General features: G+C 42.9%; 1 protein-coding gene across 7 annotated transcripts in view; it reads left to right on the plus strand.

Moving 5' to 3' along the window:
• The first annotated feature begins 9,374 nt into the window (after window positions 1-9,374).
• The window catches only part of LOC121293115 (protein mono-ADP-ribosyltransferase PARP11), a 32,775-nt gene continuing 18,084 nt past the window's right edge, over window positions 9,375-24,065 (plus strand). The window contains exon 1 of one of the 7 annotated variants that reach the window (XM_041215794.1): window positions 9,375-9,523. The gene's annotated coding sequence lies outside the window, so the exon portion shown is untranslated. Of the gene's footprint in view, window positions 9,524-9,608; window positions 9,666-20,415; window positions 20,458-20,502; window positions 20,799-21,246; window positions 21,288-24,065 lie in introns of those variants that run through there. The other 6 variants (XM_041215788.1, XM_041215793.1, XM_041215791.1 and 3 more) reach the window with 6 other exon arrangements.

Here is a 24,065-nt window from a genome sequence, read left to right on the forward strand (position 1 = left end):
GGTGCTGTCAAAGGAGCCTTGGTGAATTTCTGCAGTGCATCTTGTAGATGGTGGGTATACTGCTGCTACTACTGTGTGTACTTCTGCAGTACACCTTGTAGATGTTGCAGACACTGCTGCTACTGTGTGTGTTTCTGCAGTGCACCTTGTAGATGGTGCACACACTGCTGCTACTGTGTGTATTTCTGCAGTGCATCTTGTAGACGGTACACACACTGCTGCTACTGTGTGTATTTCTGCAGTGCATCTTGTAGATGGTACACACACTGCTGCTGCTGAGGGAGTTAATGTGGTCATATGGTCAGCATTTAAATCTTGTTTCATTCAACTCTTCAGGCAACAATTACACTCCAATGGAAAGCAAACTCCAACAAAACACGGAAGATAAGAGGGACTTTTATTAGACTGGAAACCTTGCATGCCGAATTCAAAAAATGCAACAACATTTTGCCAAAACATTTCTGGCGAATCTGGGTCAATTCTTTGCTTTGATCAGGCGTGCGTTCCTTGAAATAACATCTGGGTTACGTGGTTGGTCTCCCAGTGCTGATCTGCGAAACAATCAATGACTGCTACATTGCTTTTCAGGCAGACTCAAGGATCACCTGCAGGTACTCAATTCCAGCACATGGAGCAACTTAGAAGAAGCTTATATTCACTTCTGGCTGTGGACCGACTCTGGACTGCAAAAAGGCTGCCATCTTCCTTCTCAAACAGTTTGTCCTCCTTCTCAAAGGGCAACAAAAACCCACTTTTGAAATAGTTCCAGGCATTCAGAGCCATAAGCTACCACGTGACCCCTTTTGTACACAGTCCACCAGGGTCAAGAGGTTCCCAGCTTCTTTAAAACTGCTTAATTACCTTTTCTTGTAAATGGATGCATTTCTTGGAAGATAGAGTTCTTGCATTAACCCTTTAAGGAACAGAGTGTTAAAAACAAACTCTTCCAGAATGTTCTTAGTCCTTGAAGATTAACATTTTCTATAATTAAATTTTTAATGCCTCTGAAATTTGGGTTCTGATTGGCATATTAGGATCACATCTTCTCTGAATCAGCTGCAACTCCTTTGTAAGTAGCATGTAACCATTTGAAATTCAATGTCTGGTTATCATATCATCATGGCATGGAAGTAGCTGCAAATTGGCCAGAGGTGAAAAAAATGTGCTCAGGTCATTGGTGAGATATAAAAAAAATTATACTAGTACAGTGGAAGATTCTGAGCTTTGATGTAAGTCAAACCGTGGATGTTCATGGCACAAAATAGGCCATTCAGCCCATTGCTATTGTATATTTTATCTCTCAGAAACTAGTGTCATCGTTGCACAGTTTCAAGTGTGCAATAGGTTTTGTTCACAGTGCTTTTAAAATGTCTGCTCCATGCTTCGTTTACTTTTCTCTGGGTCCACACCCATGCTTAACCAATCAAGCGCAGTGAGCATTAATAATAAACAGACTCACATAACTAAACAAAGCAATTGAACACCACAACTACAGTCTGTCAACCCTTTTCTAGAGCAGCCACTAATCCCATTCTCTTCCCCCGTGGCTCTGGATGGTACATTGTTGGGAAAGACCACAAAATAGATACTTTGCTTCTTGATGTCCAGCTGCTAGGTTCTAATTCTGTGCCACTGAGAATCTATCAATTTGTAGAGATAATTTTTCAGAAATTTGTGTCTGGTAGAGTGATGACCTTTTGTTCACCACCAGTGTTGCAGCTAGTCATCTACTTATTTTCAGTTGAAATCAATATTAGAAAATACATTAATGAGCCTGCTTAAAAAGTTACTGATTTGATTGGAATATTATTCAATTTCACTGAAAAGGAGAAACTCTGGAAGATAATCAGTACTGAAGGATTGCTTCACAGATGCTTAGAATGTAGGTACCATATACCTGGAAAGGATTAAAAATCTTTGTCTGTGCAGAACAATTAAATGGAGGGATGTTTCTGTCTAGGTGGGAGAAGACATCTGTCCCAGCTGTGATGCTAATACAGTGATCAAACAACATGGAAATCCTGAGTTCAGGGTTAGCATAGTCTACCATGAGTAACTGGCCAATTTGGGAGCTGCAGACAAAACAAGGCAGTGGATTTTGGAATTCTACAAGCCATGTGGGCTACGCAGAAGGAAACTGGGTCTCTCAAAACAAGGGTGGACATCTAGGGTTCACTGATACACAGGTCTCTGGAGATTATCATTTCTGATAAAATTGCTAGAGAACTTAGTCACTTCACACCCTTAATCTGAATAAATCCTAATAAACTATGACAAATATTACCATCTATCAATCTGTCAGAGATATATTCTGAAGGTTTAATCACTCAGTCCAATTCTCTTCCATCCAGTTTGGTACAAACATCACTCATGCAATTAAGTAAACTTTGTTTGCCAAGTTATTAGACTAAACTTTAAAATTGTGCAAGATGTTGCCCATGGTTTGTCTGAATACATGTTTATAGATGGTGGCAAAGTTGGGAGGGAAGTTTCAGAAACGTTACTCCACAGCACCACCCAGTGGCTAGAGCCTGAAACAAAGTGTGACAGTTGACATGGTAAAATTGTTGACCTAACTTTAAAATGGCAAGCGTAGTGACACAGCAGGTTTGTGGACAAGAAGTGCAAGATTTTTTAAACATGTAGATAACTGGAAAGCTCAGCAAGAATGAGTACACTACCTGTTTTGGTCGCAGCACAGATATCATGTTGACCTGCAATATTCAAACATGCCATGTAGCGTTTACATGGCATTAGGCCCGTGGTTTCATGGTTCTGGTCTTGAACAATCACTTGAGATAAGTTGTTGCCATCCTCATCAGACAATAGAAGGGTGCAGAGAGAATCCTTAAGGAAACAGTCTCTGAAATCCCAGGAGAGACTCAGAGAAGTGTTAACTGTACTGATCTTCAAGGGGAATTGATTGGCAAGAACTGTTAAGATTGAATCAATTTTAATGTTTAGTTTTAATGGTCAGCGAAAAAACAAACTACTGGACATTTTCTCCTTGAAAAAGCCATAAACAATTTGACAGATGCTGGAACGCCATATTTAAATCGCAAACATATTTATATATTTCAAAAAGGTTTTGATAAAAAGTTCATCAAGCTAAAACATTAACTGTTTCTCTCTCCACACATGCTGCTGACCTGAAGGCTTTCAAGTATTTTCTGTACTTATTTTACATTTCCAGCATCCACAATGTTTTTCTTTTAAAAAGAGTCACTTGGGTAGTACAGAATGTGAATCTTGCTGAAGCTTTTCATCTTGTGCACTCATCCAGACAAATCCAAGAATGCCAAGTTTCAAACGATCAGTCAAGCTCGTAATGTGGCTCAATTAGGCTTGCTAGAAGCGACATACATCCATACCCAGGGATTCCTTCTCTGCAAACAGGAGGAATATGTTCAAGCCCTGCACCTTTTTTGAACTGGGAGCTTGGGGAGCCTATAGAGCCCCTGTCACTTTCTCTATGGTAACACCTTGCCAATCAGAGTCAAATTGCCAACCAATCAGCAGCCTCTTCGCCTGTAGTATAAGTTGTTGTGATCTTTTGAAATTTGGCATTCTTGCATTTGTCCTGATGAGTGCAAGATGAAAAACTTCGACAACATGTCTCTCTTTTCAGCTTTTAAAGATTTTAAGGAAAAGTATATATCACACCTAATGCCAGAGCTACACCATCTGCCTCGGAGAAGTAAAGCAGTTCTCCCTGACAGCCCAGTCTAACGTTCCTTTGGAACTGGAAACTTAGTTCAGAGTCTTCCATTTTCTAAAAAGAAAAGAAAGGCAGCATTGATCACAAGTCATTAAAGCCTGGATTAAAGTGGGAAACCCATCTCATACGATCCAACTCCCAATACATTCAAAAGCTTACCACTTACCAAGTTAGCTGAATGCATGAGGGCCATTTCTGCACCACTTCCATTTAAGGACACCACTTGTAGGTGTGGAGGACCTCAATGTCATTATAAAAAGGGAAAAAAAAACAATTATTTGCAAAATTTTTAAGATTATAAGAAACTGCAGCTTTGACATGGCTATGTCTAATCATTTTTGCACTTAGATTATGTTGATAGAGTAAGACAAGGCAGCAGCACGGTGGCGCAGTGGTTAGCGCTGCTGCCTCAGCTCCAGGGACCCAGGTTCCATCCTGACCTCTGGTGGTCTGTCTGTGTGGAGTTTGCATGTCCTCCCAGTGTCTGTGAGAATTTCCACCAGGTGCTTCGGTTTCCTCTCACCATTCAAAGATGTACATGTTAGGTGGATTAGCGACAGTAAATTGTCCCTCTGTGTGCACCCTGTGATTGATTGGGGTCCCATCCTGGGTGCACTCTGCCTAGCACCCATTGCCTGTTGGGCTAGGCTCCCACTCGCTGAATTGGATGAAGGGGCTCTGGAAAAGTGAGAGCATGATACAAGGAAGGCTTGTGTGGATCATAAAGACCAGCATAGAGCAGTTGGGGTGAATGGCCCATTTCTGTGCTGTAGATTCTATACAATCCCATTCCTTAAGATTATCCACCATGTTTCAGGAAAGAACCAAATTATTTTCCTTCAGTTCAAGCCAGGAAATGGATTAAGGCTCAAGAAAGTGCCTTCTAATCATTTAGAGATTGCCTCACCCCAACTTCAGGATGTCCCAGAAGGATTCACAGCCAGTTTTAAAGTATACCCCAACCATTTAAAGCAGGCATGATGGCATTAACACAATTTCCCCCATGATACTGCTGTGGGTGGTAAACCCAAAACAGCAAAATAGCCAACATCTTTAATTAAAAAACAGGAAAGCTCCACTTAGCAACTGCCTAATTGTTGACAGTGACACCCAGAATCTCGTCACTGAGTTAATTGCACTTTAATGAGCTGGTTGAAACTGCTCAAAGGTCTGATCTTTGCTCGAAATCAGTAGAAAATTTGAAAAATTATGGGCGAAATACTTAGTGAACTGCTTGAAACAGTCAATGCACCAACTATTTAGAAGCGATGTTTTGCTAAAAAGTGACTCCTATGATAAATGGTTAGCTCAATTTGTCCAATGTAGGCAATTACCTGTGATACCCACAGCTTGTCAGTGGTGGGACTTTACCAACATTGTCAAACACAGCAGCCAATGCCCAGAAAGAAAAGTTCCACAAAACAGCAAATCAGATGAAGGACCTCAGGACTGTACAAATCTCAATGATAGAAAGGTGGCACTGTACATGCAATTGGCTGGTGTAAACCTGGGCTCAAAAAATGCTGCTGTCCAACACCTAACTCACACCAAGTCCCAATCACCTATCATCCATGCATCTGCTGACCTACATTGCTTCCAGGTCCAGCAATGCTCCACTTAAACTTCTCACCTTGGCTTTCAATGCAAGCTTGGAACTCTCACCGTAAACTTCGTTTCTCTCTCTCTCTCTCCTCCCTGTCTCTTCCTTTAAGGTGCTTCTTTAAACCTATCTCTTTCTCCAACATTTTGATCACCCATCCCAATAACTCAGGATAACACTCCTGTGAAGTACCTTGGGATGTGCTACTACAGTATAGTGCTATACAAATGCAAGTTGTTGTCAATCAAAATCATGGGGGAAAATTTCCTGTTTATGGTCTTGGGTGTTGTTGGCCATCTGGAAGAAAACTGGGCAGGGAGGATTGCAGCCCAGTGATGGCAGCTATCCAATGTCCCATCCATTCATTGTAAATAGATGGAAGATTCAACAGGCACGGTTATTGGACTGCAATACTCTTTGCATGATCTTCCTCCATGCACCCATACGCTGGTGACCCCAAGGCACAGACAAAGCAAGCCATTATTCATTAGCAAAGCACAGGCTGTTCAGAGCAGGGAAAACTTTGAAGAAAGCAGCATTATTAATATTCACATACACATGGTGTAGATCCTCCAAGTAGACGACTTGTTCCCTTGTGAATACTGGAGGGTGTGCTGTGTCCTCGGTTCCAGAAACCAAGAGCCAGATTTTCTTACTCTTTCAGCCTCAAGAATGTTGTTGCTGTTTAAATAAAGCTTTCTACTGGAACCACAAAGCAAAGAAACATTTTTACCAAACAACAAGAGCAACACCAGTTGGTCAAAACAATTACTGAATTTCTGGGGAAAAGTTGGGATATCAGCAAGGCCAGCATTTATTGCCCATCCCTACTTGCACCTCCCACCCCCAGCATCCCCCCCCACCCCCACCCCCGAGAAGGTGGTGGTGACCCTCCATGAACCGCTGACATCCCTTGAAGTTGCTCCCACCATGTTGTTATGAGGGGAGTTCCAGGATTTTGACCCACGACAGTGGAGAAACAGTGATAAATGGTGAAAAAGTACCAAGTCAGAAATAGGAATAAAGTTTGAACCTCACTGGGCTAGCCAGAGATCGCATGGTAATTAAATTAGGTCTAATACACATTACTATCATTCTTTTAGTAAAGATCTTTAGAATAATTTGGCACATTACGTCTTCTGAATCATCTGATGACTTGATAACCTAATTGTTGCTGCAATGCAGTTTCATGGACAACTTGATTCCTGGAGGTCTCCATCTGTTTCAGTCTACTGATGTAGATCATCCTGTAATATATTTACCTCTCAGACGTTACACTTGATGTAATTTCCCAGCAAAGTGAGATAACACCACAGGTTTCTGATTCTGTCCCTTTAAAAAAGACAAAAAGAGTACTTTTATAAAGGGCATTTATTTTGCAGCATCCAACAAATAAAACATTGAAGAGAGGTTTTCTCAGTTTGTGTGTGTGAAAAGGTAGCTACTACAAAAAGTTACTACAGTAACAATTACTATAGTATCGGGTCTGGTATACACAGGGTAAATGTGGGACTGAGTACAGTACTGCCCACACATCAATATAAGGCAGCACATGACCCAGACCTAGGGTCAGTGTTGTGTTGAGCAGACATGTTAAGGCTGAGACATGGAGATAGCTCCTTACCTGTACCCTTTACTGTGTATGTGTACATAGTTGCAAGTAGTACAAGTAATAAAGACTTGCTGTTAACATATAGAAGATTATGAAGACTTCCTTAACAGACATGTTCTGTAAACATCATCATTACAACAGTTACCATTCTCAGCTCTAGAAGCAAGACATTTGATAAGGTGCCTGAAAGGAGGCTTATTTTCTTATCTGTGAAGCTCCGCCAGATTTCTTCTTGATAAAAGGCACCTACATGAATGCAAGGCAGGCACATGGTCCAAGAGGAAATGTAACAGATTGGATAAGAAACAAATACTAGAGCTTTCAACTTCAGGGAGATACAAAACAGGGGAGAGTGTGACAGGCATCTGGCATACACTCTCAACCCATGTCAGCAACAAAAATCACAGGGCATGTAACAGATCCACTACTACCCAATTTACACCCACACTCAAGCTGAACACTGCATCCCAAAGGGTTAGGGGAAATAGGTGGCACACAAATTGCAGGAGGATTGGAAGTGGTACACTCCAGGAGTCACTGCTGGATCTAGTTGTTCTGTACACAGATACAACATTTGAAGTTGAGTAAGGAGAACACAATACCAAAAAAGTAGCCATAAAAGTAGGAGGCTTGGCGAACAGAGGGAGGGCTGTAAAATACTTCAGAAAGAGATGAGTTGGTGGAATGGGCAAACAGGTGGCAGAGGGGAAGATGGTGTAGTGGTAATGTCACTGGACTAATAATCTAGACGCCCAGTACAATTGCGCTGGGGACATAGGTTCAAATCCCACCAATGGCAGCAAGTGGAATATAAATTCAATTAATAAAATCTGGAATTGAAAGCTAGTTATGGTAACCATGACAACTATCATCAATTGGTGTTACAAACCTATCTAGTTCATTAATAATTAGGGAAGGAAATCTCCCTACATGTGACTCCAGACACAGCAATGTGGTTGATTCTTAACTACCCTCTGGAATGGCTGAACAAGCTACTCAGTTCAAGGGTAATTAAGGACAGGCAACAAATGATGGCCTTGCCAATGATGTCCACACCTCAATAATATTTAATTGCACTTTTAAAATTTAACAAGCATTGAGGGGTGGTGGTGGTAGAGGGTAGAGATGGGGGGGGGGGAATATATGTTGGGCAGAAAGCAAGGATTTGGGAGTATAAACTTAATGGAAAGATAGCAAGTAGTGTGGAGGACAGAGAATCCCAGGATGCCAGCATATTTACTTGGAAGTGCATATGTGTAGGTATATATACAGCCTATAGTATTTTGGGGTTCTATAAACAGGAGCATAGAAATTATGATAAACTCATACAAGGCGATAGGTTCTCTCTAGTTATGGCAAAACTATGTCCAGCGTAAGGCATTCCAAGAGTGCAGAGGCCACCCAGAATATGTAGCATAAATCCAGTGACTATGAGATGAAAAAACAGGGTATGAGGAGACCATCAAGGCACAAGGACTATTCTAGCAGGAACATTTTTTTTATAATTAAGGCATGGTTAGGATTTTAACTGCACTGCCTGGCAGGGTGAAGGATACAGATTCAATAGTAGCTTTCAAAAAGGAATCAGATAAGTACTTCAGAAAGATAATTGCAGTGTTATGCAAAAAAAAGTGGAGCGAGACTAACTGGGTTGCACTTTAAAAGCGCAGGTGCAGGCTTGATGGGCTGAACGGCCTCCTGTTAGGCTATAATTTTCTACGATGATATTTAGTAGATTATTTTAAACGATGAAAGATTTTCATAGTTTCCCCCCAGTTTCCTACTTTTATTCTGGGCTCAACAACAGAGTTATCAGTTTCAAATCATCAGTAATAGGAGCAAGGATATATTAGGAAAATTTTTCTTTACACAGAGGGTTGTTGAATCGAAGTGTGTTCCCATGGTGGGCGGAGAGGGGGCGAGAAAGCGAGGAGGGGGAAAAACTGGGAAATAAAGATACTGGTCCGAAATGGTGGTGGCGGGACAGCAGTGAAAACAGGGAAAGAGTCATTTTTAAATAAACTTAATTCATTTAAAGAGCTTCCAACATAAAGTTCAGCAGTTTCACAATACTCCGTCTGACAAGAATATACTTGCAAAGATGTGAACATTCATTCAATACATGTGTATTGCTTTGACTCATTCATTGGATTCTGATAGGTGATCATTTCTTGTTGAGTCAGCCATACAAAAGATATGAGATAACTTGTTGGTATTACTTGGTTGTGTAACCAATAGAAGATTTGGGATTTAAAAATATTTCAGAGGCAACGAAAGGGGGGGAAAAAGTCACAAGTTCGGCCCTCGGACGATGCAAATGTAAATTCTCGTGTTTAAACCGATCAGTTTGCTGATCTGAAATCTCAGTTTCATTCTTGGGAAATTGCTGCCCTCAGTCGCGTTTAAGTATAACCGCAAAATCCAGAAGGTTAAGATTCGAAACCGAAAGCAGTTAATTTAATTGGGGTTGCAGACGCACACTGAACTGCGTAACCGTTCAAGAGGCACTGCTTGGGGGGCTAACACAGTGTCTGCCATACACATCGTGCGATTTTACTGGCAATTTGTCCAGAATGGGAGAAAAAAAAACCAGGTAGGATCTCTCCGGGCCATTTCACACTAAAATCTCTGCTTTTACAGGAATTCTAACGTTGCACAAGAAACCCATCCACAGTTCGGAGAAAATAGCCGTTGAATCAATGAGTTTGACCGGAGTCGTTGGCGGTATCCAGACGGTAACTATTTACCTCTAGGTTCCTGGACTCCTTTTAACGCGACTGCAGAGAAAAACAGCGCCAGGGTCACACCACTGGTGCACAGCATTCTGCTCAGCTACTGTTTCCACACCGGGCCTCGAGCAATAAGTAGAACTCATTAACCATCATTTCACTTTAGTAACTCGATTTACACCTTGCGAGGCAATTGGGAGGGGGGAAAGCCAGGCTGTAAATGAGCAGCAATGTAGACACCACAGGGAGCGCATCATCAAGCTTCCCTCCAAGAATGTCATTTTAATTTGAGAGCTGAATTCTCTTCAGTCTGTAACGCCCTTTTCAAAAGGGGAACTTAGTTTCTCTTAATTGACAAAGCTTCTGATTGAATGAAAAATGGGCAGATCACATCCAGTCCAGCTGAGGGCTGTCTCCCATTAATCACTAATAATCCTACAAATAGAATGAATGAAAACTCGGTTATGGCTCAGATCTGTAGTATTGTAATATTTAAAGGGTTATTACCTTCACTGGAAAGGTAATCTGTGTTCACAACTTTGGTGTTATATTTCCCACCAGATGAGTTTTCAACCACTTATTTGTGTCATTACTAAAACCATCTCATTCTATTGCCATAGTGTCACCTAACACCTCATCTGCAATTGAAACCTTCATCCATACTTTAGTTACCTCCAGATGACTATTGCATACATTCCTGGCTGGCCTCCCATGATCTACCTGCCTTAAACTCAAGCACATCCAAAGCTCTGCTGCTTGTGTCCTTTTTCACACCAATTCCCATCACCATCACCCTGACCTTACTACCCTGCTTTGTTTAAGCAATGCCTCGATTTTTAAAACTCTCATCCTTGATTTCAAATCTATCCATGGTCTTAACCCTCCCTACCTTTGATCATTTCTGAATTTTTCTATTGACAACCCCCAGCCTGAACAGCTTTATGTAATATAAGGGTATCTGGCATAGCATGTGGGACTGAGAAATGGTATTGCCCACAGTATGAGGTAATGAGCCACATGACCTGAGATGAGTGAGAGAAGTGTGGACTGGACAGAGACCTGTATACAAGCAAGCATGGAGTTAGCTCATAACTTGGGCTATACTTTGTATACATGCACATGGTTATGTATTATCAAAAAACACTTTATGTTCAACCATACAAGACTCAGGACCTCTTTGTGAGACCTATTGAACATACAAAGGAAAAAAGTTCCAGATTTCCTCTAGCCTTTGTGTGAAGAAGTGCTTCACATCACCCTTGAACAATCTAACTCTAATTTTAAGGTTGTGCCCCCTTGTTCCAAACTCCACTGCAACCACCACCTCTACCATCTGCCCTATTAACTTCTTTAATCATCTTTAACACTTCAATTACAACACTACTTAATCTTCTATGTTCAAGCCAATACAAGCCTCGTCAATGCAATCTGTACTCGTCTGTACTAATTAAACTGAGTCCTTTATTAATCTGTGATCCTCACTCTGGATGATCAATATCTCCTTCTTGAGGATTAGTACCCAGAACTTTAGACCATTTTAGCATAACTTCCACCTGTTTATATTCTAGTCCCCTTGAAATGAAGATGAACACTCCAGTAGCGTTTAATTTTTTTTTTGCTTTATCCCCCGGTTGTTACTCACATTTCCCCACATTAAACCTCAATTACCCCAGTTTCCGCATTCACTTAAAATATCAATGTGCCATTGCAAATTTTTATTCCCACATCCACTACTGATGGTGGCACCTAATAGTGTTACCAGAAAACCGTGATATACGATTCGCTATTCATTCAGCTAAGTCTTTGGTAAATATACAGGAAAAACTGAGGCTGCAGTCTTCTGGCCAATATTAACCCCTCAGTTGACATCACTAAAACACATTGGGCACTTTGGATGCTGAAGTAACAAGATCGGGATGGGATGAAGCAACAGGGGCTCTTTGAATTCCAATAAGCCAGTTGGTGAAGGATAGAACTGGAGCCAATCTTTACACACTTTATGTTTATTTATACATTTACACATTAAAAGCACAAATTTATTAATCCCATATGCCACAGTGTTACTCCATGTCTATTTATAGGAAACTCAGGTGAATGTGTCTGTCCTCACTATTTAGCAAATCAATGTAAAATTTTAACCAATCTGTTCCGCATACTATTGAAGTGCAAGTACTGTCTAGAACTGCACAGCTAAGCAAGTCTATGACTAACACATTCATCACAGGACTAAAACTCTTTGTGACCAGTATAACCTGTTTGGATTCATCACTATCTTCGTCTTATTCCTCAGAATTCTCTGTGTCATGCGTCATTTTGAAGACCCTGTCTCTCCGCTTTGGGCAGTTCATTACACAATTATACTTTGAATTACATCTGAGGCACCTTTTAACTGCTCCTTGGATATTCCTGAGATTCATTTCCCTATTTTTGCAGCCCCAATTCTGCCTTCTGCTGTAATAGCCAGATCTGCTAGAGGTGCTTTCATCCTCATTTTGCTTGTCTTTAACATTTCCAATGTACCGATGCATGCATCCAGTAACTGGACCATTTTGAAATCTGACAATCATTGAGTCCTCTATAATTTGTGTCACCATGAAATGCCCCATTTGTTCCAGGAGGAATGCATTACAAGCACGCATCTCTGAACCCAACAACTACAGTTTTAGTCTGTGCCTATTTATACCTCTTTTGATCCAACCAGAGGGTTGCCATAAAGAGGACTAAGTGCCCTTTGAAAGGGGCACCACTAATATACTGTTACAAAAAAGCCAGAAACTTTAAAGGAGACTTAGCCAATCAAATTAAGGTGAGATTTCTGGGGTGCCACTATGGTCAATAGTACTGGCAGACACCGCTTGCACCTTAACCAGGGGCACATGGGTGTGGACAGATGAGTCAGGAAGTAGGGCTGAATGACCTTTTCAACTCTCACTGCATGGACTTATTAAAGCCACCTTGGCTAGGCCCAGGAGCAGTTCCATGAGGAAGTCCTCCAATCTGTCTGCTCCCCTCCACATTGGGTAAGGAGGAGTGTGTGATTGAAGTTCAGCCAGAACTTGAGGAGTATCTCTCTTCAGATTGTCAAAGAGGAGCTGCAACCACTTAATTTGAAAGATGTGTTACACAGACTTCCTGTTACATCCGAAGGGGATCGAGTGAATGTTCAGTTAATTTCCATCACCTGCATGCAATTAAATACAATTAATAGAGTGGGAGCTGTAATAAAACTGCGAGAGTAGGAGTTGTGATAACCCCAACCCTGAACACTAATACTAACCCTAAAACCTAACTAGCCCTACACCTCTCTCACCAATTGCAACCCTAACTTGAATCCAAATGCAAATCCCAAACATTAAATCTAACCCCAAAACCTAACTCACAAATCCGAAGCTGAACCCCAGAACTTACCCCAAGTACTAGGAACATAAGAAATAGGAGTTGGCCCTCCAAGTCTGCTCTGCCATTTAATACATGCATGGCCAATCTTCTATCTCAACTCCATCTTCTTGCACTATCCTCATATCACTCAATTCCCTTAGTACCCAAAAATAGATCAATCTCTTTCTTGGGTATACTCAATGGCTGAATGTACACAGCCCACTAGAGTAAAGGATTCCAAAGATTCACACCCCTTTGAGTGAAGTAATCTCTCCTCATTTCAGTCCTACATGGCTGAACCCTTATTCTGAGACTATGACCCCATATTCTAGATTCCAGAATCACACTATCACAGAATTGTTATGGTGCAGAAGGAGGCCATTCGGCCCATCATGTCTGCACTTGCCCTCCGAATCAGCATTATGACCTAGTGCCATTCTCCTGTCTTTTCCCTGTATCCCTGCATATTGTTTCTTTTCAAATAATCATCAAATGCCTTCTTGAATGCCTTGATTGAACCTGCCTCCACCACACTTCCGGGCAGTGTATTCCAGACCCAAACCACTGCGTATGAAAAAAATTTTCCTCACATCACATTTGCTTCTTTTGCAAATAACTTTAAATCTGTGCTCTCTCGTTCTTGATCTTTTTATGAATGGGAACAGTTTCTCCCTAGCTACTCTGTCCAGCCTCCTCATGTTTTTGAACACCTCTATCAAATCTCTTCTTAGCATTCTCCTCTCCAAGGAGAACAGTTACAACTTCTTCAATCTATCTTCATAACTGATGTTTCTCATCCCTTGAACCATTCTTGGTTCATGGAACCTCTTCTGCACTCTCTCTAATGCTTTCACATCCTTCCTAAAGTGTGGCACCTAGAACTGTACAAAATACTCCAACTGAGCTCTAACTAGTGTCTTATACAATTTCAGCATAACCTCCTTGCTCTTGTACTCTGTGCCATTATTAATAAAGCCTAGGATACTATATGCTTTATTAACTGCTCTCTCCACCTGTCCTGCCACCTTTAATGACTTATGCACATGTACACCCAGGTCCCTCTGCTCCTGCACACGCTTTAGTTGTACCCCTTATTTTATATTGTCTCTCTGTGTTCTTCCTACCAAAATGGATCACCTCACACTTCTCCACATTGAACTTCATCTGCCATCTATCTGCCCACTCCACCAACTTGTATATGTCCTTTTGAAGTTCTACACTGTCCTCCTAGCAGTTTACAATGCTTCCAAATTTTGTATCATCCGCAAACTTTGAAATTGTCCCCTGCACATCAAGATCTAGATCATTAACAGATATCAGGAAAAGTAAGGGTCCCAATACTGACCCCTGGGGAACTCCACTACAAATACTCCTGCAGCCTGAAAAGTATTGATTAACCATTACTCGCTGTTTCCTATTACTCAGCCAATTTTATATCCACGTTGATACTGTCCCTTTTATTCCATGAGCTAAAGCTTTCCTCACAAGTCTGTTGTGTGGCATTGTATTGAATACTTTTTGAAAGTCCATGTATACCACATCAACAGCATTACCCTCATCAACCCTCTCTGTTACCTCTTCAAAAAACTCCAGCAAGTTAGTTAAACACAATTTCTTTTAAGGAATCCATGCTGGCTCTTCCTAGTTAACACACATTTTTCCATGTGACTATTAATTCTATGCTGAAAAATAATTTCTAGAAACTTGCCGAACACCAAAGTTAATTGTTGGGCTTATCCTTACAACCCTTTTTTAAAAAGGAGGTGATATTTATAATTCTCCAGTCCTTTGGCACTTCTTCTGAGTCTAGGGAAGACTGAAAGATTATGGCTAGTTCCTCCGCAATTTCCACTCTCACTTCTTCAATATCCATGTGTTATGATACAGCAGGTGGTATTTGCCAGGCTGACCAAATCCACAAGGGAAACTTGGTCAGGCTATCACAATAGTTTTGCAATTTGTGTTTATTATGAGAAGGTTTGTGCATTGAATTCAGGAGTAATGAATCCACTAACACCTTTAGAGATTTTAAAAACTAAATTAAAACATTTATTAACAAAAGAAAGGAATAAAACATATACACAAGATTACAGTTACGCCGTTACTTAATATTATAACAAGCCCCAAAATTCCTAATTACCCTGACTCCCAACTACGCCCCCTTTAAGGCAACAGTCCAAAATAGATTTTAAATTTAGATATGTAACCTAGCACCCATTCGACAGTGGAATTCCAAAGGCTTTTAACATAACTTTGGTTACTGGAACAGCAGACTTCTACAAAGTAGCTAGAAGCTGTTCACCCAAGTCTGTTTCACATGATGTATCTTTTCGATCTTACACAACCTTCCATCTTTCTTTACATATATTTCTTTCGCTTTAATCTCTAAATCCCATCGTTCCCATATGTCCTTGTAACTTATTTTTCCCATAATATAAAAATCTTTCACGTTGTCAATATGGCCCTTTCCTTTTGGGAAAATAAATGTAATAACTTTGCCCTATTTATCCTGTCAGTTATAAAACTTTATCATGTTCCTTTGAAAACCAAACACCTCTCCGCTTATCTTAAAATGCAAATTTCATTCACACCCTATCTGCTGAGACTTTTACCCTAACTCACTCATCAGCATTTCTTTTTACACCTAACTTTTTTGATAATTTCAACCTTGCAGTCTATTCAACTCTAATTCAATTAAATCAGCCACCCATAGAACCACACACACGTACATAAGCCTACCTTACAATATCCCACAATACTATTATGAAAAATATGATAGTTTCGTGACACTTGGATGCATCTCATCCGGTCCCAGTGCCTTGTCAACTTTAAGTACCAACAGCTTATGCAATACCTCCTCCTTATCAGTTTTGAACACTTATAGTGACAGTTTCCTCCTCTGTCACCATGGCCTGGATAGCATCTGTTTCCTTGGTAAAGACAGATGCAGTCATTTAACACCTCAGCCATGCTCCCTGCCTCCATGTGTAAATCCCCTTTTTGTTCCCTAATCAACCAATTGTCCACAGCCAGGGGAAACATTTTCTCAGCATTTAATAAAGACTCCTAGGAATTTTACATCTTTCAGTTAGACCATCGCTCATTTTCTAACTCCAGGAAATTTAGGCTTAGTCTACTTAATTTCCCCTAATGGAACAATCCCTTCACTCCAGGAATCAGTTGAGTGAACCTTCATTGCACTCCAACTAGGGCAAGTTTATCCTTCCTTAGGTAAGAAGACCAAATTTGCACACTATACTCCAGGTGTGGCCTCACACACTACTAATTGTAGTAAGATTTCTTAACTCTTATGTGCCAATCCCTTTGTAACAAAAGCTAACATACCATTTGATTTCCTAATTGCTCGCTGAACCTGTATGTAAACTTTTTGTGCTTCATTTACAAGGACACCCAGATTTTTGATTGAGGGTTATGGTGGGCAGACAAGAAAGTGGAGTTGAGACAACAACCAGATCAGCTATGATCTTATTGAATGGTGGAGATGGTGCAAAGGGCTGAATTGCCTACCCCTGCTCCTAATTCCTATGTCTCTGAATGTAAATATTTCCTTGTCTCTCACCATTGAAAAAAAAATCTTTTATTATCTGCACCAAATTAGATAACACTTCCGAACAAACCAACCCCTAATGACCCCAACCTTAAGAACCCGAGTCTAAAACCCTTATCCAAAAATAGTTGATGGTGGTACAGAACTTGAGTATAGCTGACAAAAGAGATGCTGTCTAAGCTTTAAAGCTTCGAGAGCATGTCTCTTTTTTTCAGCAGCTCACATCATCAGTCAGAAGGTATTCAGAGGGTGACTGAAAGTTCAGTCAAATTAGATGGATGTTAAAAAGAGTCCCAATGGAGGAGAGAGAGTTGATGTGAATTCAGAGGAGAGAGGGCAAGGGGAGTAAAATGAAAATAAATTAGCTATGGTTAGAGAGATCTTATGATGCAGTGGTTGCATATCTACCTCTGGGTCAGAACTCCGGGTTCAAGTCCCACTTCAGAACTTGATGGCCATGGAAGGTGGGTTCAAAATGTGGCCAAACAGGTTGATTATCAGCCTGTAAATCTGTCCAATATGCCTGGTGGCAGACACTAAGAGTGGGAGAGTTTCCTGGTGAGCCATACAGTACAAGGCAACAGCAACTACTATAGTACTTTGCCAAGCATAATCATGCTCCAATCCAATTTAAGTCGATGGTCACCAACATTCTCTCAGAGCATGGTGCCTGAAGGAGGAAGGAGGTTATAGAATGATTACTGCTTAGGCCATTCAGCCTGTAGCGTCCATGCCAGTTCCCTGCAAGAGTGGCTCAAGTAGTCCTACTCCCATGCCCTTTTGCTGTAGCCCTGAAAATGTTTTCTTTTCAGGAGCTTATCCAATTCCCTTTTGAAAGCCCTCTTATGAGAAATGAACAAACTCCTTGAACCAAAACCCCAGATGGCGATGGATAATGGAAAATGAAATTGGGCAAACGGAAAGTATGAGCCAAACAAAAATAGTAACTATTAGTGAAACAAAAGGAAGGAAGAAATGAGTCAGTAAAAGCAAGAGGGGAAGATCACCCATGGCTTGCACATTCCAATTCTAATCTTTGAGAGAGACATACTTCTAACTGTCACAGGAGGAATAATGTCAAGAAATGAAAGCACAGGAGGAATAGCTCAGGTCTTAGCTGTTCTATAGGCCTCCAAACAGTCTGCGGGAGATAAAGGAGTAGATGTGTAAGCAAATCTCAGAGAAGTGTAAAAATAATAGGATAATAATAGTAGTAAGACTGGGATAGTCTTAGTGTGAAAGGCTTAGAGGGGGCGAAATTCTTAAAGTGCATTCCAGGAAAGCTTTTTGAACCTTCATGTAAGAAAGTCCTACAAGAAAAGGGGTGGTCCTGGACCTAATCTTAGGGAATGAAGCCAGGCAAGTGGTAGAAGTGTCAGTGGGGAGCATTTCAGGGAAAATGACCATAACTCTAAGATTTAAGGTAGTTATGGAAAAGGGCAAAGATGGACCAGAAATAAAGCTCCTGAATAAGGGGAAGGACGGGACCTAGAAAAAATTATTAATTTTGCTTCCAATTTCCACTCCTCCATCATTTTCACATGGTCCATCTCTGACACTTCTCTGTCTCAATTTCTGGTGATAGACTGTCCACCAATATCCATTACAAGCCTACCGACTCCCACAGCTCCTCACACCCCACTTCCTGAAAGGACTCCATCCCATTCTTTCAGTTCCTTCGCCTCCGTCGCATCTGTTCTGATGATGCCACTTTCAAAAAGAGTTCCTCTGACATGTCCTCCTTCTTCCTTAACCGAGGTTTTCTACCCACGGTGGTTGACAGGGCCCTCAACCTTGTCTGACCCATCTCCCGCGCATCCGCCCTCACACCTTCTCCTCCTTCCCAGAAACATGATAGGGTCTCCCTTGTCCTCACTTATCACCTCACCAACCTCCGCATTCAAAGGATCATCCTCCGCCATTTCCACCCACTCCAGCATGATGCCACCACCAAACACATCTTCCCTTCACCCCCCCGGCAGCATTCCATAGGGATCGTTCCCTCCGTGACACCCTGGTCCACTTCTCCATCACCCCTACTCCTCAACCCCCTCCCACGGCACCTTCCCATGCAACCGCAGAAGATGCAACACCTGCCCCTTCACTTCCCCTCTCCTCACCTTCCAAAGGCCCAAACACTCTTTTCAAGTGAAGCAGCATTTCACTTGAACTTCCCTCAACTTAATCTAATGCATTCGTTGCTCCCAATGCGGTTTCCTCTACATTGGAGAGACCAAACGCAGACTGGGTGACCGCTTTGCAGAACACCTTCAGTCTGTCTGCAAGCATTACCCAGACCTTCCTGTCGCTTGCCATTTCAACACTCCACCATGCCCACATGTCCGTCCTTGGCTTGCTGCATTGTTCCAGTGAAGCTAAAAGCAAACTGGAAGAACAGCACCTCATCTTCCGACTAGGCACTTTACAGCCTTCCGGACTGAATATTGAGTTCAATAATTTTAGATCATGAACTCTCTCCTCCATCCCAACCCCCTTTCCGTTTTTTCCCCCTCCTTTTTGTTTTTTCCAATAATTTATATAGATTTTTCTTTTCTCACCTATTTCCATTATTTTTAAATGTATTTCCATCCATTGTTTTATCTCTACCTTTTAGCCTTTTTAGATTCCTTCACCCCGCTCCACCCCCACTAGGGCTATCTGTACCTTGCTTGTCCTGTTTTCTACCCTTAATTAGCACATTCCTTTAGATAATATCACCACCTTCAACACCTCTTTGTCCTTTTGTCTGTGACATCTTTTGGTTATCTCCACCTATCACTGGCCCTTTACCTAGCTCTTCTTGTGTCCCCCCCCCCCCCCCCCCCCCCCACTAAACCAGCTTATATTTCACCCCTTTCCTATTTTTTACTTAGTTCTGTTGAAGGGTCATGAGGACTCGAAACATCAACTGTGCTCTCCTCCGCCAATGCTGCCAGACCTGCTGAGTTTTTCCAGGTATTTTTGTTTTATATAGGGTGGGGTTGTTTTCCTTAGAGCAAGTGAAGGCTGAGGGAGGACCTGATTGAGGTGTACAAAATTATGAGGGGTAAAGACAGGGTAGATAGGAAGAAACTTTTCCCCTTAGTGGAGGGGATCAAAAACCAGGGGGTACAGATTTAGGGTAAGGGGCAGGGGGTTTAGTGGGGATTTCTGGAAAAACAAATGTTCACACCAGAGTGGTTGGACTCTGCTGGACTCTGGAACATTCTGCCTGAGGGGGTGGGAGAGGCAGCAACCCTCACAACAATTAAGATGTATTTAGAGGAGCACTTGAAACGCCAGAGCAAACAGGGCCACGGGCCAAGTGCTGGAAAATGGGATTAGAATAGATAGGCGCTTGATGGCCGGCACGGACATGATGGGCCGAAGGGCCTGTTTCTGGGCTGTACAATTCTATGATTAAAGCGGTAGTAAATGAGGGATGAGGAATGAACCCTAGACTGGGGCATGGGGAGTTGGAGCTGAAGCCAAGCACTGAAGTGACCTGTAACTGACCCCAAGTGAAGACCTTAACCTGAATCCTGAGGAGCTGAAGCTGAGCCACCTGCCGGAATATCGTCTGAGGGAAAGGGTCGCCGATTAACAGGCGCGAAAAATTTCATCCCGGGGGGCGGTTGTTTGTGGAGGGGCAGTGGTGGGGTGGGGTCACTAGAGGGCGGGGCTAATGAAGGGCGGGGCCAATGGACGCGTATCCAGGGGAGGGGCGAGGCCAGCGCGGGGCGGGGCCGGGGCCGGGGCCGGTCGTCGGGCGGGACCATGGGGGTTGGGGACGGGGCTCATGGAAGGACGTGGACCAGTGGAGGGGCGGGGTTACGGGGGAGGTTTCCGCCCCATTGTGATGGTGACGTAACGGTGAGTGACAGTCCCCTCCCGGTACATTTAGGAAACTGTGGAGGGTCACCCGGGCAACCGGACCGGAAGTGTGTTGGCGGCGTCTGTGTTTGGCCCCCATCCTCAGGCCCTGGCTGTGGCCTCTGGCCGCCCCTCCCCTCCCCCACCCCGCCCGCGGGTTAGTCACTGGGGCCGAGCGAGGAGCAGAGCCGGGCAGCTGATGCACGGAGTGTAACCGCCGGAATGTGCCTGCCCCATGGGCACCGTGCGGGGAGCCGAGCTGGGCCTCGGGCCCGGGTTCAGTCTTCAAGGTTTGTCCCCTCCAGCCCGGGCCCGGCGGGCCGGGAGAGGCCGAGCTAAGGGTGAGTGAAAGAGGAAGAGGTGGAGGCCCCTCAGCCACCTTCGCAGAGAATGAGGAGGAGGGGGGGGGGGGGTAGGGAGGGACATCCCCCTTCCCTCTCTGTGGACGGCAGAAATTCTCCATCCCGGAGCCCTCTCCCAACACCGGGAGAGGCTGTGGAGTCTGCTCAGCCTCAATGGGATTCCTGGATATTTCAGTCTGTCCAAGCTGTAGATGATTTCACCGCCTCCTCTGGCTCCTGCCATGACTGAAGAGTCGGATAGGAGATCGCCACTGACTGATGTGATGTCTGTAGCAGACCCAGCCGTCTGCGCTATTGAGCAGTGCAGAAAAGAAAATACCTTGGCAGAGTCTGATTTTGGTGCTCAGCTTAATGCTGTGCTGCTTCCGCACACGACCACAGAGTCGGCTGGAGGGCGAACTCGTTTTCTGGATGTGTGCACTGATGTCTTCATCGGTAGCAGTATCCCCAGCCATCACACTGGGAAGGGTATGGGAATTTTTCTACAACCTGTGCCTTTAACAGTTATGTCTGGTGCTTCTAGCGTGTGCCTGGTACTGGCTGGTCGATCTTGGAGACACTGATTTGGAGACCAGGGTTTTTGGCAGGACTTGAGAATTTGTTTGCTGTAGCCTAGAAGTTTTCCTTGTTGTGGACAGCTGGTACACAGTCATCTACTTACAGAAGCTCCCTGATTGCTGCCTCAGTGACTTTGGTGGAGGCATGCAGTCTGGAGAGATTGAAGAGCTCTGCTGAATCAAACAAAATGCTGTTCCTTAAAACAGTACAGCAAATAAGTTATCGAAGAGTTGGGGAGCCACGATGCATCCTCACTTTACCCTGCCGGTTACTGCAAAGGTACTGGACATCTTGCCGCAGGCACAAGCACATCTGACCATACCATCATTCAGTAAATGTAGGCTTTGACAAACTTGTTAGGACATCCTAGCTTTGAGAGCAAGTCCTGTAGACCAGGTTGATTCTCACTGTCAAAAGCTTCGGTCAGGTCTTTGAATAGCATAGATAGATCCTGATGTTGCTTTCTGCACTTTTCTTGTAGCTGTCTTGCTACAGACACCATATCAGCTGTCCCATGATTAGCCCTAAAACCACACTGCGATTCCGGGGGTGGGTGGGGGGGGGGGGGGGATCATCTACGAAGGTGACTTGTGGATAGTTCAACAGGATCCTTGCAAGGATTTTACCTGCGACTGAGAGAAGACTTATTCTTCAGTAGTTGCTGCATATGTTTTTGGATCCTTCCTGTTTCCAGATGTTAATTATGTTGACAACCTTGAGGTCCTGTGGAACCTTTTCCTGATCCCAGGTACTCTTGAAGATGGTTATAAGTTTGTTATCAAACTCTGTACTAGTACAGTTCCAAATCTCTGCTGGAATGCTGTCTGGGTCAGGGGTTTTGTTGTCTTTGGTTGATTTAATTGCCTTTATCACCTCTTAAGTGGAAGGAGGAAAAGACAGGTTTTCTTACCCAGACAACTGCTCAATTTGCTGCAGGCAATCTGGTGAGGTGGAGTCCCTGTTGAGTTCACAAACTGCTTATGCCACCTTTCCATGATAGCTCATTTCTATCTCCTGATAGGATAAGAGTGAACGTTACGTTGGGTGGGCCATATGCAGTCTTCACAGTGTAAAAGCACAGATCGGGCCTGTCAGCTGGATCTTGCAGCTCATCAGGTTTTGCGTTCCACCAGTCATTCAGCATCTCCCTTTAATGTACATTGGAGCTATAGCATTTTTATAGGCTTGATGCTTGATTGTTGACTGCGGGGCTGCATGTGCAAGCTGTTTCTGTTTGAGAAGATGGCAGATGTTTTCTTCATTCTCCTCAAACAATTGCTTGCGCTTAGTGTCCCAGGACAGTTCCTGAAGTCTTTATCATAACTTCATTCATCCACCTTGGCCCCATGTTCTTTATTACTCTTGGCTATCAAGAAATCTTATCAATCTCAGATTTCATATTAGCAATAGAGTTAGCATCTTATGCTTTTTATAGGAGAGAGTTCCACACTTCCAGCACCATTTGTGTGAAGAAGTGTTTCCCAATTTCTTTCCTGAATGGCCTGGCTCTGATTCTGAGGTTACGTCCCCAATGTCCTAGACTTCCCCACCAGCAGAAAAAGAATCTCTTTCAACTGTAACCATACTTTTCAAACTCCTAAAAACCCCAATCAAATCACCTTAAGCATTTAATATTCCAGTGATTACAAGCCTATGTAAGCCCTCCTCATAACCAAACACTTGGAAGTCCTGGTCGCATTCGAGTGAAGCTGAATTGAATCTCCTTTCAACACCTGTGTATCCTTTCTAAGTTGCGGTGCCCAGAACTATACACAGTCCTTCAGAAATCTTGATATTTAAATTGACATTATTGTGGAAAAATAACATCTTGAATAACTGTGCACACTGCTGTAGAGAGACTTTTAGATAAGGGATTTGGAGTTGTGACGCAGCCCAATCCAGGCTGGATCTGAAGATTAAATGTTTGCTTGTTTGACCTGGATACATCCTGGTACTGTATCTCATTACATGTGCTCCTGCTACACTGTGCTGCTGTTAACTTATTGTTCATGAAAAACTCTGACGGGAAAAAAAAATTATTTTGGTTTGTTGCATTGATAAAGCTGGTAGGAACCTAGCAGGATGCTTATCTGTGACATGTTATTGGAACAAATGAATGAGTAAAGAATTGAACAGGTCAAATTAAAATTAGTGTTTTAAAGAAAACACATTGATGAATTGATTAGAAACTGGAAGCATACCCATTTACTGGGTCAGGATTAACTACAGCCTGGAACTTGCCTGCAATACCAATCTCCTGAGCTTCCGAAACAGACTTCCATGATGGGCTAAAGTTCAGTGTGTTGAGGCTCTTCCTGGTTATGAAAATTCTGGGAGCTTTGTATGGAACAAGGCCGTGTGGGTGCAGTCAGTGATACTGTGCACCTGGGGAAAACGGACAATCCTGACCAAAGGCAGAGCCTGTCTTCCTACTTTGGCTCCATAGAGGAGATGAAGCTACTTGCTTTGGCAAAGAGTCCCTTCATGACCTTGTTAGCTTATGTCCACCACAAGTTGATTAAATGTTGTCAATGTTGCAATCCTCGAGTGGCCTGAAGGTATAGAAATTGAGGGCCACAGTCTTTGATACAGCTTTGTCGGTGTTAAAACACCTAGTGTGACAGCCTTCCTGGTGAAGCAGAGCAGCCAGACTGCCTGCTCTTCAACTTAACAGGAAGTCCTGTAAAT

The sequence above is a fragment of the Carcharodon carcharias genome, chromosome 21 (assembly GCF_017639515.1).
Source record: "Carcharodon carcharias isolate sCarCar2 chromosome 21, sCarCar2.pri, whole genome shotgun sequence".
NCBI lineage: Eukaryota > Metazoa > Chordata > Chondrichthyes > Lamniformes > Lamnidae > Carcharodon > Carcharodon carcharias.